The sequence below is a fragment of the Lontra canadensis genome, unplaced genomic scaffold (assembly GCF_010015895.1).
Source record: "Lontra canadensis isolate GAN:19392208 unplaced genomic scaffold, GSC_riverotter_1.0 scaffold92, whole genome shotgun sequence".
NCBI lineage: Eukaryota > Metazoa > Chordata > Mammalia > Carnivora > Mustelidae > Lontra > Lontra canadensis.
In genome coordinates this window covers 2,617,962-2,637,096 of record NW_022631086.1, presented here as the reverse complement: position 1 = coordinate 2,637,096, position 19,135 = coordinate 2,617,962, and the positions used below count along the sequence as shown (strand labels likewise).

The following is a 19,135-nucleotide window of genomic DNA, read 5'->3' as shown; positions in this document are numbered from 1 at the left end:
TGAGTAGGTGATGCCCTAACAGAGACCTGTAAGATACGAAAGAGCCTACTCTAAAGATCTGGGGGCAGAGGACTCCAGGCAGAGGACTCAAGTACTGTAAGCTAGACTTATTCAAGAAAGTAAAAGATATAGGCTGATATGGCAACACTACACATAGCTATGGTCTATGCGTGCATAGTATAAGACAAGTAGGCTGGGACAAGATTATGTAGAACCTTCTGGGCAGTGGTAAGGATTAGAGGCTGCATTTAAAGTAGAATGAAAACTTGGGGTACCTGGTGACTCGGTTGTTAAGCATCTGTCTTCGGCTCAGGTCATGATCCCAGTATCCTGGGTTTGAGCCCTGCATCGAGCTCCACAGGAAGCCTGCTTCTCCCTCTCCCACTTCCCCTGTTTGTATTCCCTCTCTCACTGTCTTGTCTCTCTCTGTCAACTAACTAAATAAGATCTTAAAAAAAAAAAAAAAAGTACAATGAAAACTCATTGGAGAGTTTTAAGAGGGCACATGACATGATGTGATTATGTTTTTAAATTTTTTTTTTAAAGTATGTTCCACACTCAGCATGGAGCCCAACACAAGGCTTGATCTCACAACCCTGAGATGGATACCTGAGCTGAAATCAAGAGTCTGACACCCAATGACTGAGCCACCCAGGCCTGCTGATGTAATTATGTTTTTAAAAGATCACTCACCTGTCATTTAGAGAATGTGTTGTTTTGGGGTTGTGGAAGAGAGACTGATTGGTAGCTCTTGTGATAGTTCTTATGAGAGGAGCTAGAAGCTTAGGCTATGGTTATAGCAGTGGAGAGGGAAAGATGTGGATGAACTAGGGATACACTGTGGAGGCTGAGACAGGTGACTTGCTAACTAATTAGACGTAGAGTAAAAAAAAGAGAGACAAAACAAAGAATAACTTCTAAATTTTGAGTAACTGGGTGGAACAATTTAAAGAGGAACAGGTTTGGAGGGGGTGGATATCTGCAGTTCTCTTTTGAGATGTCTGTTAAACATAATAATAGCATACACCTTGTAGAGAAAATAAGAAACACATGTAAAACATTTAGATTAGGACCTAACACTCAGTAATGGCTCAATAAATATTAACCAATATAATTATTCTTCAAATGGAGCTGTAAAGGTTGTAGAGAACATAAAAGTGTTCAGTGAGATCAGAACTGAAGATATAAATCTGGGAGTGACACACAGTTTGAGGTTGGCCAAACCATAAGACCTAATTTCTTCAACATTTGTTTGCTTTAAAAAAAAAAAAATTTTTTTTTGTATCATGGACCAATACTTCTATAAAATCCAACAAAAATGAATTACTTTACAAATAAAATAAGACATACAAGTGCAACTGACTAATGTGCTTGGGTAGCAAGGCATGCTAGGGAAGTTTCTAAATGTTACTCTCAATTTCTGCCCTTATCTCTCATTACAGACCGGGATGGAACAATTTACAGACCAACACCAGCTCAGGGGATAGGCGTTGAAGAACACTGGTACCCAAAATCCATGCTGTAGCTAGAGAAAGAAGGCCCTGGAGCAAATCCTAAAACACACTAAACTCAAATAGAAAGAGGGCGGGGGGAAGGCCAGGAAGGTGTTCAGTAAGGGAGCCTGCCATAAGAGTAACACTGTTTGAAAGTAGGGGCGCACACAAGCTATGGGAAATCATATATATTTACAAGTAAACAGTTTTAAGTAGGTATAAGAAAAAAGCCTAATCATTCCAGCCAGGAACTCACTCCTCTTCCCACAGATGTCACGTCTGAAGAGAGACACCAGCTTCCCTAATTCGCCCTCACAAACACTTCAATTTAATCACGGGAGATGCAATCTAGCGCTCATGATGCATTAAGCATGCAAAGCTTCTTCACCATCAAGCTGGGCTCCGAGCGCGAATGGAACAATTATCCGTCCTGAGAGCTACCGAGCTGTCCCCAAAGGATGCTCCAGGCCCCCAGCATCAACACCTCGGTTAGTAATTCATGGCTCTTGCCTTGTCATCGACTTTTCTCGCTCAGAACTCTGGTCCCAGTGGTCCAGACGCCTGGGACAGAATATATGCCCCCAGACCTGATCCGAAATAATTCTTTAGGGTAAAGGGTCGGATTTCTGGGTGAAGACGTCAGTAAAGTTAAGAACTCCTCATATGGTCAAGTCCTTCGGGGAGCCAAACTTGCTGGACTGCACAGATTTTCGAAGCCCCACGCAGGGACGGCTTCCCCGGGGACCCCGCTTCTGAGCTCCTCCCCCTCTAAAGACGAGCTCCGGGTTTCCCACGGAGCACGAGAAACAGCGCGGGCTGCGGGCGAACGGGAAGTTGAAGGCGCCCAGGAGCCAGAGCCTCTCCGATCGAGGAAGGCTCCCGGGTCCCCGCGGAGCTCCGCCGAGACCCCCGCTCCGTGGGCGCGGAGCCGAGGCGAGCGCGCGGGGGCCCGGCCGCCGGGAGGGGCGGGGCCGTGACTCACGCGGCCGCGCGCCGGGGGAAGAAGCGGCACCTCGGGCAGAGCCGGGCGAGGGGCTGCGCCCGCCGCGGGGCGCATGCGCGCTGCCGAGAGGCTCCCGCTCGCTCCCCGCCCACCCTCCCTCCTCCCCTTCCCCTCTCCCCTCCATCCTCGCCTCTCTCCCTCTCTCCTCGCCCGCTGGGTGCTGAAGTTGGGCGGATGGCAGCAAACCCGCTCCGCTAGAGGACCGAGCAGCCGAGCCTCGCGCCCCCGGACCCATCGGTGCGCTGCCCACACCTCCAGGCGACTGGGTAAGATGTTGCCTCTGAAACCGAGCGGTGCTAAGTAAATGACATCAAAATGTCTGCTTTGCACCGATGCACGAATTTTGAAAAGGTGGTGGCTGGGGGAGGTGAAGGAAAGAGGGGGCGGAGAGTGCAACTGCCGGAGCCCAAGCGGGGGCGGCTGCGGGCGCTGGGGGTCTCGGCGCCGGCCGCAGCGCCGCGGGAGGGAGCGGGGTCCGCGCCGCAGGTTTGGGAAGTTGAATCCCGCGTTGCTGCCACCGCGCGGTCCGCTCGCCGCCCTCCAGCTGCCGCGGAGGGGCTGGGCGAGTGTCCTGCCCGCCCGGGGAGCCCTCGGTCGGGTCCGCAGCGGCGCGCTGGGCGCCTTCGCGGAACCCGCAGAGAGGGCCGGGGGCGGCGGGGACCCCGCGGGCGCGCGAGGTCCTGCGGGATTTTCGTGGTGGTTTGCTGGAAAACCGAATGTGAAATTAACGGTGCCCCGTCGACCGATCCCCTCGGGGTGGTGTTTTTTTTCTTTCTTTACCTTCAGGTGAATGCACTGAGCAGGTGGGGAAGGTGTAAGCCACGGGGGTTGCAGAAATGCATACCTAGAGCATCGGTGAGCCGAGTGTGCGTGTGTGTGTGCGTGTGTGTGTGCGTGTGTGTGTAGGGCGTGCGGGTCTCTTTGTTCCTCCCCTCCCGTCAGTCGTAGGAAAGGGAGTTCTCGTGTGCTTGGTTTAGGGAGATTTCACAGCCACGGGGGCACCGGGAGGAGGAACGCCCACCAAGCCCCGAGCCGCTGCCCGGGTGGGTGTATCCGAGCCTCCCCTGCCGGGGGTGATGAGGAGTCTTATTGTCGATGGAATCGGTTTAATCGCCGCCTCTTCGCTAGCCTCCTTCCTCCTCTTCTCTTCTTGTGCTGCGGCAGAGTCTGCATGCAGACGTTCGGCCGTTTCCCCTTCTCCCCACCTCCCTGTCTCCGGGAAACATGTCGGAGGACTCGAGGATGGCGGAGGGACCGAGCTGGCCTCGGAAGCCGTGGCTGGGGAGATGCTCCTCGCGAGCGGGAGGCTGTTGGCAGCGCGTCCCGGGCAGCCCGCGCCAGCCTCGGGTGTCGCGGGGCTTCTGGAGACCGAGAGGGGGTCGCCTGGCCAAAAAGATGCCCGCCGTTCGGGGACCCGCCCTGCGTCCCCAGCCTCCATCCGGAGCCCGGGACACTGCTCACCTGGGACAATCTCGGTCGCTCCGGGGAAGACTGACCCGGGCTCCTGGCATAGTTTTCCTAACCTCCCTGACCCTTCGATAAATGCCTCCTTCTTTAAAAGAGTCTCTGGAAGGTTTGTCCAGAGAACTTTGCAGGCTTCCCATAGTTTGTTTCTTTCTTCCTTGTTAGATTATTTTACAGGGAGATTATTTCCATCATGGGAAGGCTATCATAAATAATAGAGAGAAATCTTATAGTTTGGTTCCCATTTCGAATAAACATTTCTGAGACTGGATGTCATCTGAATTTCCGGCGTTCATACATACTGGTTTTCAGAGTAATGAATCCTTCTGAAATCATTTAATTGGAGATACAAGAAACAGTTTTTATTGTTGTAGTGGAAAATAAAGTTTTCCTGCTAGTCGCATATCTCCTAGACACTATGTATATTAAATAATTTTGAAAACGGAAACACTTTAAATTGTATTTGTTTCTAAAGCCTTTTGTAGCAATAGTAGCAGGTACCCGTGAAATATACATTATAGCCCTAATATTAAGTGCAAAGGTGATTTGTACTCATTAGTTTAAATGAATGAGCAGTTTGACCTCCTCCAGTTAAGTTACTGTTATTAAGCCATTTCTTCTGTTAGCATGAACTAAAACAGTAATTAGCACACTCATAGGAGAGTAGATTTACTGAGTATTTTTATAATCTTAAAAAACTATTTAGAGAAACTATGGGAGGGTAGTATATGATTTTTGAAGATGACAAAACAAGTGTTCATTACTATGAAAAGATTGGATGGTATCATTTATTAAATAAGATGAATCTCCATGGCAGTGACATCTGATCCCAGAACTAAGGGCACTCATCCTTCCTCCTAGATTTGTAGTCTGAAAGATAAAGAAAACCACCTAGTTTACAAACAACTTAAGGTATCTGTTGTACATACTTAGATCTTTTTTGCTGTGGTTTCTCAGTGATTCCTTGGTGTTTAGTCCCCCTGGAAGGGAATTAACAAGGAGAGTTAATTTGCTGTCCATGTTCAATTCTAAGGCATCTCAGCTTTTCCTTCTCGAATAGATAACTCTTTGCTTTTAGGGATCTCCCTGCAAGATGCAAATTTATTTGAACTCAATATTGAAAGTCTAAGTCATTGTCATTCATATGGACTGCTTATAATTTTTCTTAATAATAATATTCTTAACATTTTCTATCACTAGGGCCTGGGACTTTGTAGACAAGGAAAAATGTATACTTATTTATAATATATGTATTCTCACTTATTTGATCTTATTAAAACAGCCAAGTAAAAGTCTAAATTGATAAAAATTTTGGTTGACTCGTAAGTTAAAAAGTAAGAAAGCATTTACCTGTTAATCTACAGCTGTGAAGACAATAGCCTTCACATTAGAAGACATTTGCTGAAAGACATGAGGTTTTCTGGAAAAGTGGAAGGTGGGCACAGACAAAGAGAAGAGGTATGGAGCCAAGAGGAATGGAATTCCATCCAACCGCATTTCTGCTAAGAATCCTTCTTCTGATAGTCCAGTTCTGCTTACTTAACAATAAAAATACTGTACCACCCAGGAAAGCAAACATACAGCCTGTGCTGAGAGTAATACTATATGATGTGTAAAAGCATTTGAGTTCATCTGACTAGTATAATTAGAGTAAAATATGAATGCATTGTAGAGGCTTCAAATTGTATGACACTTACAGAGGGGTGTCCTGGATCCTCAGAAATATTACAAGTTTTTATGGAAGTTAAAAAAAAACAAACATTCCTTAGATGTATGTAGTCAGGACTTTCAGTGTTAGTCTGACAGTCTCATCTTCCCTCTTTTCCCTCTCCACTTATCCCCCAAAGACTTTCCTAATATCCAAAGAAAGTATTTTAGACTGGTTCTCCTGCTGTTGTGCCAACACCTAGTACAATATCTGGCAAAAGGCAGGTGTTAAATAAGTATTTCCTAAATGAATAAATGTTGCAGAATTGACGTGGCTCATGAAAGCCTTTGGGATTACATTTATTAAAAGGAGTGCTCATGCTCATTACTAAGTACACTAGTTTGAGATCATAAAGATCCTGTTTATGGTCCAACACCTTTGAAGGAAGCAACTTTTAGAATCATCATTTTGTGAATATGCTTACTTTAATATAACATTTATATTCTTGATTTGTTTACAAATTATAAAGGCACCAAATGTTTATTTTAGAATCTCTAGAGTCCATAAAAATATATGAAACAGAAAATTTTAAATTGCATGGGCAGACATGGATATGATGAATAGAAACTTTAGGTCAAGCTGACCTTAACTTATGTCCTTGCTTTTCCATGTAAGAGCTTTCTCAGCGTGGTCAATTTACTTACCTGTTCTGTGTCTCGGTTTCTTTAACAAGGATAAAGACTCACCTCCTAAGATGTTTATAAGCATAACTGTAATGCAGTGTGTATAAGGTGCTGAACATGTGCTTGGCATATGATAAGAACTTAAAATTATCTCAATGCCTAAGGAATTGCTATTGAAGTTACAGGGTAGTTTGTCATTATACATAACGCATACTATTTTTTAAAGAATTAGAATTATATTGTAGAATTTCATACTTGCTTTTTAAAAAATTAACATTACTTTCTTGGTGTTTCCCAAAAAATTAAAACTGGTATTTAATGCCAGTTTTGGTATTTTTAATACAATTAGTGACTGGAAAATAATTCAATGTATGGATGTCTTAATTTACATAGCCATTGTTTTATTTTTAGATTTTTATGTTATTCCCCATATTTTACTATTGTAACTGATGTACATCCTTATGCCTGGCTTTTGTCTGCATATCTGTTTAGCATGTGTGTGTGTGTGTGTGTGTGTGTGTGAGATTGTGTAGGCTTGATGCTTGGCCAGAACGCCTGGTTCTCACCAACATAATATCTTTTGAAAAATCTTTGCTAACTTGATAGACGAACATGGTATTTTTGAAACTTTTATTTCCTTTGTTACTAAAAATGCTAGTTTCTTGACATGTACATTTTTTTTTTTCCTTTTCCTCTTTAAGGATGGATTGTTCAAGTCTTTTGCCTATTTTTTCTATTGGTATTCTGGTGTATTTTTCTTATTTATTTAAGGGCTAACATGAATTTTTAAAAATGGCAGGAGCAAACAAAGAAAGGAAATGCTTAGTGACAGAGAGGACGTGTGGCAGAGACTTCAGAGATCCTTGTGGCTCCACCAGACTCCAACTCAGCTGGAGAGGAGCAAACAGCAAAGTCTGGAGATGGATCAGCCGCAGGATTAGGGCTGCTGTGCTGTCCAGAACTTAGTGCCACCTCCTACTGTACCTGGGCTTTCCCAAGTGTCCAGTTCCTTTCAGAAGCCCAGGGTCACTTAATAGTTAGGGTCTGCTGTTTTTTTCTTTTGACACTGTGCACACACACATTACACCTTGCTATATGATCGGTTCCTGGGTTTTCCTGGATGATTTCTGTCATTGCCAGTGCTGTAGGAGAATCTTTGGGTTTTCCTGGGATTTAAAAGGAAACATAGGAGTCGCTGGAGGACTTGCAGGGTATATTCATTGAAGTTTCTTGTCCGAATGCAATCAGTTAAGTTGAATTATAAAACTGTATCAGATTGGAATTGTGTCTTATCTGAAATTTTCAGCTGGGTGTAAAATTAAATGGTAAAAATCTAATCTCTTAATGAATTCTGTATCTGTAGTGTTTCATGGGATTCAGCATTCTTATAAACACCTGGCTTTAACTTTTTAAATTCTATAACTTTTGACAAATTTGGTTTCAAAAGTTTGAATACTTAGCTGAAAAAAAATCTGCAAAGTCTCTTAGATAAGAAACTACCTAGAAAGGGTAAATTGTTATATGACTGCTGGTTCTGGTTTATCAAATAAAGTAAAATCTCAGTAATTCAGCATCAGTGAATTTGGAATTTATAATGAACGGGAGGCCCCAATAGGAAAAGCAGTAAGTTGTAGTGGAACAGGAAATCTTGTTTCAAAGAGAATTGGACTTGAATTCTTGCTCTACTCTTTACTAGGTATGCGGGCTTTTTCTTTAAATTATATAAACGTTTCATACTTGAAATTCTGGCTTAAGTAATAAATATCTAAAAGCTCTCTGAATTTCATAAACTTTGTGTTTGAGATTGTTTTAAATCTGTGTCAATAAATATAATTTTATTATAGACAATGAATGTGGTTCGCAAAACAAATATTTACTTCCTTGTATTAGGTCACAGGCTTTTCATGTACTGCTGATTGTCTATTGAAATACAAAGGTTATAATTCAAGAGCTATGACATTACAATAAAACTGACACAACCCAAGGGAAATTATGACATAAATGAAATGAGCAGGTAAGTGTTTATTTCATTTCTTCAATTATCTCAGGTCTTCCCAATGGTATAGTGAGTTAAATCCAGTGGAAATTCTTTGTTAAAGTTGACAACACCATCTCTGTTTACTTCTAGTCTCAGTGAAAGGCAAGGGCTCATTTTAGTGTATTATGAAAGGCTATCTAATCTAGAGATTTTCTGAGTCAGTTTTGGTTCTAGGAAGACAAACCCATGTCTCCACCCTGTTTCTCTCACCTCTTCTACTTATTCAGGCTTCAGCTAATCAAAATCAACAAATATTTGAAAGTCCACTATATAAAAAGTAGCAATCTGTGTGATTTGATTAGAAAATGTGAAAAAAGCACGTGGAAAATCACCCTTGAAAGAAAGACGCTTTTTTAGGAGGACACACACAAAAAAAAAATCAATAAATCAATAAATCCTTTTAAAAATATGTTAAAATAAAAGGAAAGTTGGACCATGAATTTACATCTGATATATAAGGCTGAAGTATCTAGAGAAATTAATTAAATAAATATTGTGGAAAAGTAAAATTCAGATTTATTTTCCACTTTTTCATGACAAAATATGTAAAGAAATCATTAACTATTGTTTTGAGCAAATAAGTAAATGGAAATCTCGGGTAGCTGAGAAAAATGAGGGATGAGACATTTCTCTGTGGATTGTGGACATTTCTAAATAAGTTTTCACAAAATAAATATTTTGGTTCTGTGGGAAAAAATAATTGTATGGTAGCATCGGAAATCCACCTTAAAAAAAAAAAAAAAGGAAGAAAGAAAGACACATTTTTTTTTTTTTTTTAAAGATTTTATTTATTTATTTGACAGAGAGAGATCATAAGTAGACAGAGAGGCAGGCAGAGAGAGAGAGGGAAGCAGGCTCCCTGCTGAGCAGAGAGCCCGATGCGGGACTCGATCCCAGGACCCCGAGATCATGACCTGAGCCGAAGGCAGCGGCTTAACCCACTGAGCCACCCAGGCGCCCAGAAAGACACATTTTTAAAGCAAAGAATGTAATTCCATAGAATGAGCCCAGATTTGGGATTCAAATAAGCAGAGATTTAGCCTTAACCTTGTTGAGACTTGGTATCGTCATCTATAGAACTGAAGACTTGATAGTGTATACCTCAAAAATATTCAAGGATTAAATGAAATTATGTCTGCAAAAATGCTTCAAATACTGACAGTCACTATGCAAGTGTTAGATACTGTATTAGGGTCAAGTAATATAAATTAATCCAAGAAACATCATGTAGATGGTAGGTGCTTGAAGGGATTTTAATTTCTTGCCAGTATTTGTCTTCAGTGGTAGTCTTTATTAATGTTGAAGTTATTTTCTGTGTGTTTGCTATCTTATCCTTTCCTGACCAGTTTGTTGAACCCACCAGTGAACCAAATATCCATTCACTTATAAACACTCCTGAGCACCTACTACGTACCAGACTCTGTGATAAGATTTTTGAATGCAAGAATTAATTCAACATAGCCCCTTTGTGCAAGGACTTCACATATAAAATTCTTCAGTGTATTGTTTTGCTTCCATCTAATGAGCACTGATCATTCTGTTTACAAATCTTAACTAAATACCAGGTAAATGTCATGAGTAAGGATCTCCTTAGGATTTAGCAGTTTTAAGCAGATTGACCTCAAAGTGTAGGCTTCACTCCCCGAAATGAGAGCAACTAAGCAGAGACTCAGATAAGGGGAAGGGAAAGCAGGAAGTGGCTCTCACTGGCAGATGACTTAACCACCCACCTCCACATACAGACAACAAAAGACTGGAGGCTTACTGTTCTTTGTGAATCCATCCCAGCTCCCATTTCTCTCATTGAAGTAAAGAAAATGCCTGTACACATCTGTATTGTGCCCTTTCCCCCACCCCTCACTTAAAAATTATCCTGGATAATCATTAAAATATAATTTAACGTACATTAAAGTGTTGGGGGAGGAGTGAGCAAAGGGAATCCGAGACAGTGATACTCCCACCTTCCTTAGGATTCACATTTCCTGTGTAAGAAAAATATAAAATTTTATCCTGATTCTATTATAGTTCCTTCTTTGATAATACTTTTTTGTAATGTAGTACATTGACCAGAAATCCAGAACTCTCTTTTCAGATTTAAAAAAATAAAATTACATTTGATTTTGGAGAAAGAAAACCATCTTTAGTACCTACTTGTTGAAATCATTAGGCTAATCTGTTAACCTCCCAACTAGATGTATCCTTATCTAGGAAGATTTGATATCATTTATAAAATCAGGGTGAAGACTTCAAATCCTCCCTAGAAAAATGCGAATCGATAGTTAATTTACCTATATGTAGTAATGAAAGACATTGACATTTTGAATGAAGTAACTTGAAGGTGAGCTACACCCTCATTTCAGCCACTAAATTTAACTTGCTTGTCATTAAGCCTTTAACTGGGCTGTTAATAAGTAACCATAGGTGATAATCTGAGATTTGAACTTATTTTTTTCTCAGTTTATTTCTACTCAGCACTACTAGACCATCCAGCATTTTCCTATGCCTTGTGAGTTTAGTATGATCAAGACTTACATGAAAACAAAGGAGAAAGCAATATCTTTTATGGGGGCACTAAGGCGTAGTAGACGTGCTATAAAGCAATATAGTGATCTAGATAACTTACTTATGACTAACTGAACGCTGTAATATGGAGTATTAAAAACTCTAAATTAGAGTATTAAATATTCCATTGTGAATTGCAGTCTTCACCTACTGTGTGGGTGAAACTTGACATTTGACTGACCTTTTATCTCTTTGTATTATTATTAGTATGATTGGTAATGTAAGCATTATTTCTAAATAGATAAATTGAAAAGAAAGGAGTAGCAATTCTTTTTGTATATCTAACATTTTACAGAAAATAGGTGTTTGTTATTTTATATAAATTTTAGAGTAGTTACATAATTTTTGCCTGAAAATTAAAACATATAGAGACCTCAAATATTAAATCTATCAGGAAAAGAAAATAAAACAAAACAACCCAGCTGTTTTATTCTCTTCTGGTAGTCAGGAATAAACGGACTTGATTTTCATATCTCTGTTAGTTCACGAGTAAATAATATTGGCCATTTTGATTCAACTATCAGAGTCCGTATTTCCCTAATTTGCTCATGTCCAGTCTTCAGGTTTTGCTGTTGAAGAAATATTTTAGACTAAATTATCTTTAGTAAGATAATGCCTGTGGTTCACGACCCACCCCTATTTATATAAATGCTGGATTTAGTGGAAGGATATATTTATGTATCATGTTTAATGCTAAAAACCAAAAGATGGAGCATCCTTATTCACTGACTGGTATTGTCTTCAAAGTTTAATATTTTGAAGAGGTAATTTTATCTGTCAGTGTCTGAGAGTATGGGTGCATTTCCCCTTTTTGTTCATTGGTTGATAGTGAGAAACAGACCTGGTCCCTGTGTAATCATAGCCAAGTGTTTAGGAGGAAAAGATGCATGCATTAGAGTACAAGAAGAAGAACCAATGAGATAAGAAGGAAAGTAAGTAAAAGGAAGATGGGGGTCAGCAAACAAGACCATTAGCTAAAAACTCATTATATCTTCAAGTATAATATCATTCAATACATTATTATATAATTCTGCTATATTATGTAACTACTTCCAATTTCATGAATTCATGTGACCTAATCTTAAGAAGGTAATTTTTTTTCATTAATTCAGTAATTTCATTGACTGAACATCTGAGTAATGCAAGTGGTGTTTTATGATGTAGAATTTCATTAAAGAAATGTTAATTCCAGGAAGCAAAAAATGTGAAGCACTTTTCTTGACCTGGCATAGGTTAAGTTGAATAGTTAAAAATACTTATAGGTAATACCAAAATTTACTCATATCTATTAAAAATCTGCTCCAAATTTTTCTTTTTAAATATAACTACTCCAAAGTCCATCTTACATAAAATCAGTGTTATTTTCATGATATAAAGAGACCTTTACATTTTGACTTAAAATACCAGCAATGAATAAATGCACATGCTAAGATTTGTTTATTGAGCAGTGGGCAGTTCAGTGGTTTAATGGTGAAACTATTTATTAAGATTTCAGTTGGTGTGGGGAGTGACAAGTGTGCTTGGAGAAGATTATCTGCTCATTGTCATTGAGCTTGTTTTTAAGGAAATGTGCATTTATGGCTTAGTAGGATCTCTGAACATAGTCACTCAGTGATGCTGCTGGTTACAACCAAAATCAACTTTGGCATTTGGTGTGCTGACCTCTGACCCCTAGCCCTGGGAGTTCTAGCCTGGTGGATTTCAGGGAAGAAGAGTTCATGTGCTTGAGGTAGAGCCCACAATCCAAAACATGAAATCAGAGGCAGGCAGAAATAACAGAGAGAGAGAAATAACAGAGAGAAATAACAGAGAGAGTGAGAGAGTGATAGGTGCACCTATAAATACTTTCCGATTTTCCAAGTATTTACATTAGATTGCCAAGTTTTCTTCAGGTTTAGCTTGTCATCAGTTTCACCTTTTTTGTTTCCTGGCTCCTTACTTGTAATTAATGCAACTAATTAGAGCCCTACTCTAGCTGGGAATAGTAAAATTAAATAAGCCAAAGCTAAGATGAAAGGGCCTAGAGACCAGCTGAAGAAAGAAATACGTATGCAAATTGCTATTGCTCTTCTGTTCTAGGAGGGAAACAAAGTGCTGTGAAAACTCAGGCACTTTTGATTAATTTTTGATGGCCAAACCCAGGATCTGGCAAGTGTCTCATAGAGGTTGTGACATTTTTCTCAAGTTATTGAAAGATAGAATTTTGACAGGCAAACAGGCAAACAAAGGCCTTCTCGGCTCAAAGACAATGTAAATAAAGGTGCGGAACCAGGAGCATTCGAAAAATGCTTTGTGGCACAGTTTTCCAGAAGCGTATAGTACATGCAGGGAGTCACAAGATGGTAAGGCCAGAAAGGAGGCAGGCACTGGTGGGCGTTGAGATCAGTGTGAGGAGCCAGCCAGGCACAGAGCGCCGTAGTACAAACGCAAGGAGCGAGTGCAGCGTAAGAACTGTCTTCATCAGGTCTGTCCACGGTGGGGAGCTGGAGGGAAGCAGGAACAGGATTTTAGCTGTCCAGGCGAGAGAAGCTGAGCCCGGACTGGGAAACGGAGAAGGGGCTCAACCCACGGTCCAGGGCAATGACATTGTGAGACCACGTTCAACTCCGAGCCTGAGGACTTGGTCACAGTGAGATGTAGAAGATGTGAAAGGCACCTCGGAGCCGAGCTGGAGGGTTTGAGCCTGTGTCTGGGTAATTCAGACACCACCGAGATGTGAAAACAACATGTTGAAGAGGCTAGGGAGGACGTAAGCTGAGTTTTCTTCGAGAAATAGTCTCATGTACGCATCAGAGTTAAAAACCTCGTTGATTGCGTAGGAAGCAACAGGTCCGCCCTTGGGCTGTGTCCACAGAGGCACACAGTGTCTAGAGTGAAACTGGGGTCAGATCAGTTCTGCATATTCAAACCACAGCTGGAATGTTGTTATTTTGAATTTCTTTCCTCCTGAGCACCATGGTTGAAGTTTTGCAATACACATGGTAAAATTAACAAAATCCAGTAGTTCATGGAAGAAGTGATCGGAGGAATTTGTCCTTTCTGAACCTGGGATAGAGTGGTTCCTCTTAGAGAATACGTGTATTTCACCATTTGGAGAAGAGTCATGTGAATAATTAGATCAATTAAAAATTGCCCCAGTGATGGGGAATAATATAACCACCTGGCAGACTTGTAAAGAGAGAATTTGTGCAGAGGCCCTAGCACACATTGGCATTCAGTGCATCCTAGCTCTTACTGTTACTCTTAAGAACAGCATTGGGGGGTGCCCGGGTGGTTCAGTTGATTAAGCATCTGACTTGATTTCAGCTCAGGTCGTGATCTCAGGAGCTGAGATTGAGACCTGCCTTGGGCTCCCTGCTCAGAGAGGTGTCTGCTTGAGATTCTGTCCCTCTGCCCCCCTCCTGTGCTCAAATAAATAAAGATTTTTTTTTTAATAGCATTAGAACTGGGAGGCATGTGTCATAGAGATGGATTTTGCCATCCTATTGGAAATAACTTTTTTAACAGTCAAAACCGGCTACTTAGATGGGCTGCTTTGAAAGGCGGTCAGTTTGCTATCGAATGCGTGGCGGACACGCACTTGGCAAAGACGTTACAGAGGAGATTTAAGGATCAGGCGGGTAAAAGAACTGCAGGACTTCATTCTGACTCTGAGGTTCAAATGTTCCAGGAGTTTTGGAATGTGAACTTGGGAGAGACGCTGGGGCTGGAAGTACAGTTCAAAAATCCTTTACTTAAAAGTGACAGTAGTAGGTGATTGCCAAGAATAGCAGTGTAGAGAGCGGTGAGAGCTGGGAGTAGAATCCTAAAGTCTGCATGCATTGAATGGGCATGAGGGGAAAGAAGGAAACTGAAACACACACATGTGCACACCCGCACACTCACACGTAAGATGGTCAGGATGAAAAAAATAGCGTGTGAAAAGGAGAGCGAAGACGCTGTAGTTTGCCGTGAAACCAAGGAAGTGGAGTTGCTTTTAACCAACTTGATTTGTATTTATAGTAGTCTTCCCAAAAGGTTTGGAAAACAGAGACAGGTTTAGGAAGGAGGAGCAGCTGAGTTCTGTCATTTGGCAGAGGGTAAGACTAGGCCCGAGGCAGCACGTGGGACTTTGCATTGAGGAAGTTGCTTGTGATTGTGCGGAAGGCACTTGTGATTAATGATTTATCCATCATCTATTTCCAAAAGGTTTGAGGTGGCTTAAATAAAAGCACTTTCACACAGGGCTACGAAAGCGAAACAAAATAGAGATAAGAGGCTGCAAAGTGAAATAAATGTGGGAGAAGGTGGACATACCATTAAACGTGGACAGGTTAATGTAACAGGAGCACTAGGTTTTACCTCTGGGGTTCCGGCAGCCAAAATGGAAGGGTTGCAGGACAGGTTACCTATAGCTCATTGTTTAATGAAAGAAAACAGTTTTCCAGAAGTTTTATCTCCTGGCACTAAATTCCATGAAGAGTATATCCCATTGATTCTTTTTTTTTTTTTTTTAATTTTAAGATTTTATTCATTTACTTGACAGAGAGAGAGAGAGAAAAAAAAAGCAGGAAAGCACAGCGGGGGTGATCAGCAGGCGGAGGGAGAAGCAGGCTCCCCACTGAGCAGGGAGCCCAGATGCGGGGCTCAATCCCAGGACGCTGGGATCATGACCTGAGCTGAAGGCAGTTGCTTAACCAACTGAGTCACCCAGGCGCCCCACATTGATTCTTAAGGAAGGAAAAGTGACATATTAGACAATGAGATCAACGATGTTTCCGCTTGAAGATGCAGATTTGATTTGAATTGCTGTTTCTTTTTTAAACCCTTGAAGGTCAAGTATGTGGTATTAAGTCTGTGAAAGACTAGCTGGGCATCAGAATACTCCTGAGTCTGAAAAATCAGCATTTAGGGACAGCATTAAAGAGGAGGTCATCCTAGAAGGGAGAAAGCAGAATAGTTCAGGGAACAGGAACACGAGGGAGGAAAGGCTCTAAGCGCCTTACAGCCTCCCTGCCCTCTACATTTGCTACTTCCTCTGCCTAAGAAACCCACCCCTGATCTTCTCATCATTCAGATTTCAGTTCAAATGTCACTTCTTCCAAGAGACCCTTTCTGGACTCTCTGTCTCGTGTTGTTCCTAACAGCAATCTGCTTTGTCAAATTCATAGCGTTTATAGCTCTCTTAAATTCTGATCAGTCTCCTTCGTCCCGTAGGGCAGAATGTACACTAGCACACTGAGCAAGGCCGAGAGCAGAATAGGTGTGCAGTGCGTGCAAGGGACGAGTGTTTTGTGGATGGGGAACAGCTCAGCTCGCACTGATGTGGTCACTAAACGGAGGTAGTGCTGGGAACGGTAAGTTCTCTCTAAAATGGTAGCTGAGAAGAGAATAAGGATCGTAATAATGACATAGTTGTACTGGGAATTTTAAGGACCCTGAGGTTTAAAAGAAGAGCACAGATGCTCGGTACATTTTCCTTTCTACTCACAAGGAGCCTTGGCACTAATAGGAATGGGAAGTTTATGAATATTCGTTGATCATGTTTCTAAGGGGCAGAGTCTAAGTGGGAAAAGCACAAAGGACCCTATATGGTGGCAAATTCCCTTTCTCTCTCTTTCATTAAGATTATTTAATATCACCCATTTACATTTTGAAGAGTATCTTTCAAAAGTATCTTATGCTGTTTTAGCGTAAATAATTTAGCAGGACTCTTTGTAAGACTGATTAGCTATGAGGTACATTTTCTTTTAGGATCCCTCCTGACAGCGAACAATAAAACCCCTACCGTGTTTAATGTGTGTGTGAGCACATGTGGGTAAGGAATGCATGGTGTGTGTGGCAGGAAAGAATGCATCAAAAATGGGGCGCCTGGGTGGCTCAGTTGGTTAAGCCTCTGCCTTCGACTCAGGTCATGATCTCAGGGTCCTGGGATGGAGCCCCGCATGGGGCTCTCTGCTCAGCAGGGAGCCTGCTTCCCCCTCTCTCTCTTCCTGCCTACTTGTGATGTGTCAAATAAATAATCTTTAAAAAAAAAAAGAAGAAAGGAATGCATCAAAATTGCCTAAAATGTAAATCAAGTCACTGACATACAAAGAGAAAAGCAGAGGTGACAGGTGAGGGAAGACCCTTAGTAATGAAGGACTAGGAAGCCATTGAGAGACTAGAACCAGAATGGGAGGCCAGCAACAGAGATGAACTTTTTGAAAGAACTAAGGAGAGGATTTGAGTGGAGAAGGGGTAACAGCAACCTCAGGTGGGGAGTAGAGCCGAGGAAGACCTTTTTTAAACATTTATTTTGGGTGTAGAGAGGACAAAGTTTTTTGGCAGTGAGAAACAAAATTTATCAATGGAGGAGTTTTGGGGAAAATGCCATAGATTTATCTGGAGCACTCATTTTATTCATTCTTGAAAAATTTAAAATGTTTCTGTATCAAAATAAAAACAAATATATAATATTACTCATTCATTCATTCAAGGTCAGTCCTAGTACTTGGAAGAAATTTTGATAATTTAGCCCTATTTTGAGCTTTGCCTCCAGACTCTGGGGTAAAGTGAGCAGTTCCAAGGTAGTGGAATTTCCCCAAGGTTGTGGGCAGGCAAGGGATTTAGAACCATGGAGCATAATAAACTCAAAAGGCACCTTGAAACCATCTGAGTCCACAGAAATAATGGGTTCTTTTTCCCCTCATCTCTTCATCACTAATATTTTAACTCATAGCCAGAAGAAAGATGTCCTGGGACAACTATTACAAAATGGGTTTTCTCTAATGACTTTACTGGAGTATCCAAAATGACAAGAAGCATTTGCAGCTTAGAAGACAGAATAAATTCTCATTCTAGTTTTCCTTGCATGCTGAATGAGAAGCTTTAATCATAATATTAACTGTATTACTTATTCAATTGATGAAGTGTTCGGTTGTTAAAACAAAGTAAACAGACTTTCCTAATTATAATTTGTTAAATCATTCCACATAGGGATGTCCGACCTAGTGTTGCCTGTGTTTAATGAGCAAAAGTAAATTACCGTAGAGTCAACTGAGTAAGAATACAAGTTTAAAAAATGGAAATTAGTATTAAAAAGAAAAATAGTCACCTCACAGTCTCATTGGGAAGGCAGTCTTTTGAATGCAAAGTGAAGTAAGGAAGATTTTCATACGTGTTCATTCTTCTATTTGAAGACAGAACAGTGACCTGTCATTCAAACATAGGGGAATAAACAGGAAACTGAAGCTCGGATAATAACAATGAAAGGAAGAAATCAGTGTTTAACTGCAAATCTTGCAAGCTACAAAGCAGAAGTTATATTCATAATCTGTGATATTTTGTTGTTTGTTTCTAACACTGCACTGCATTTGGCTTTTATAGGAATAATCTGAGAATGAAGAATAAGTGATTTGGGGGAAAAGTTGTAAGTAAAATGGATTGTGAATGATTGAGAGACAGAATTTTTGTGCATCACTCATCCAGTAAAGTTTCTCTTTTAACAAATATGCAGCATCCTGGGATGAGCCCCATATTGGGATCCCAGCTCAGTGGGAAGCCTGCTTCTCCCTCTCCCACTCCCCCTGCTTGTGTTCCCTCTCTCCATGTGTCTCTCTCTGTCAAATAAATAAATAAAATCTTTTTTTTAAAGTACTTATTGAGCATTTACTATGTTCCAGGCACTCTTCTGAGAGATTCAGATTTATTAGAGAACAAAATGTACAAAAATGCCTGACTCCTTGATCCATACTGTTAGATCTTTGCTTTTTTTAGTAGATTCCTAGAGGGAATCATTTGTAAAGCACTTGGGATCATTATAAAGCAGGACTATCAAAAAATATATATGTATATTCTTTATATATATATATTAAATATGTTCCTTATATATGTATATATTCTTTATATATACGTTCTTTCACTCCTATAATAGGTGCAAATAAGTGATGCTGAGTAGGCATGTACCAAAGACGTGGTAGCTGTATCAGATTGGAATGTAATGGGAATTTTCTAGACCTTAATTCTTTTTTTAGAATTATTTATTTATTTGACAGAGAGAGAGAGGTAGCGAGAGAGGGAATCCAAGAGGGTACACAAGGGAAGTGGGAGGGGGAGAAGCTGGCTCCCCGTTGAGCAGGACCCTGGGATCATGGCCTGAGCCAAAGGCAGAGGCTTATTGACTGAGCCCCCCAGGCTCCCCTAGACCTTAATTATTTTAAAAATTGACATGACTTGGTATCAGTACATTTCAGACGAGATCGGGCGCGTTCAGGGTGGTATGGC

The 19,135-nt window shown here is 41.0% G+C and overlaps 1 protein-coding gene across 1 annotated transcript in view; it reads left to right on the top strand.

Moving 5' to 3' along the window:
• Nucleotides 1-2,599: 2,599 nt before the first annotated feature.
• The window catches only part of RGS17 (regulator of G protein signaling 17), an 86,967-nt gene continuing 70,431 nt past the window's right edge, over nucleotides 2,600-19,135 (top strand). Inside the window, exon 1 of the mRNA XM_032836386.1 lies at nucleotides 2,600-2,762. The gene's annotated coding sequence lies outside the window, so the exon portion shown is untranslated. The remainder of the gene's footprint in view (nucleotides 2,763-19,135) is intronic.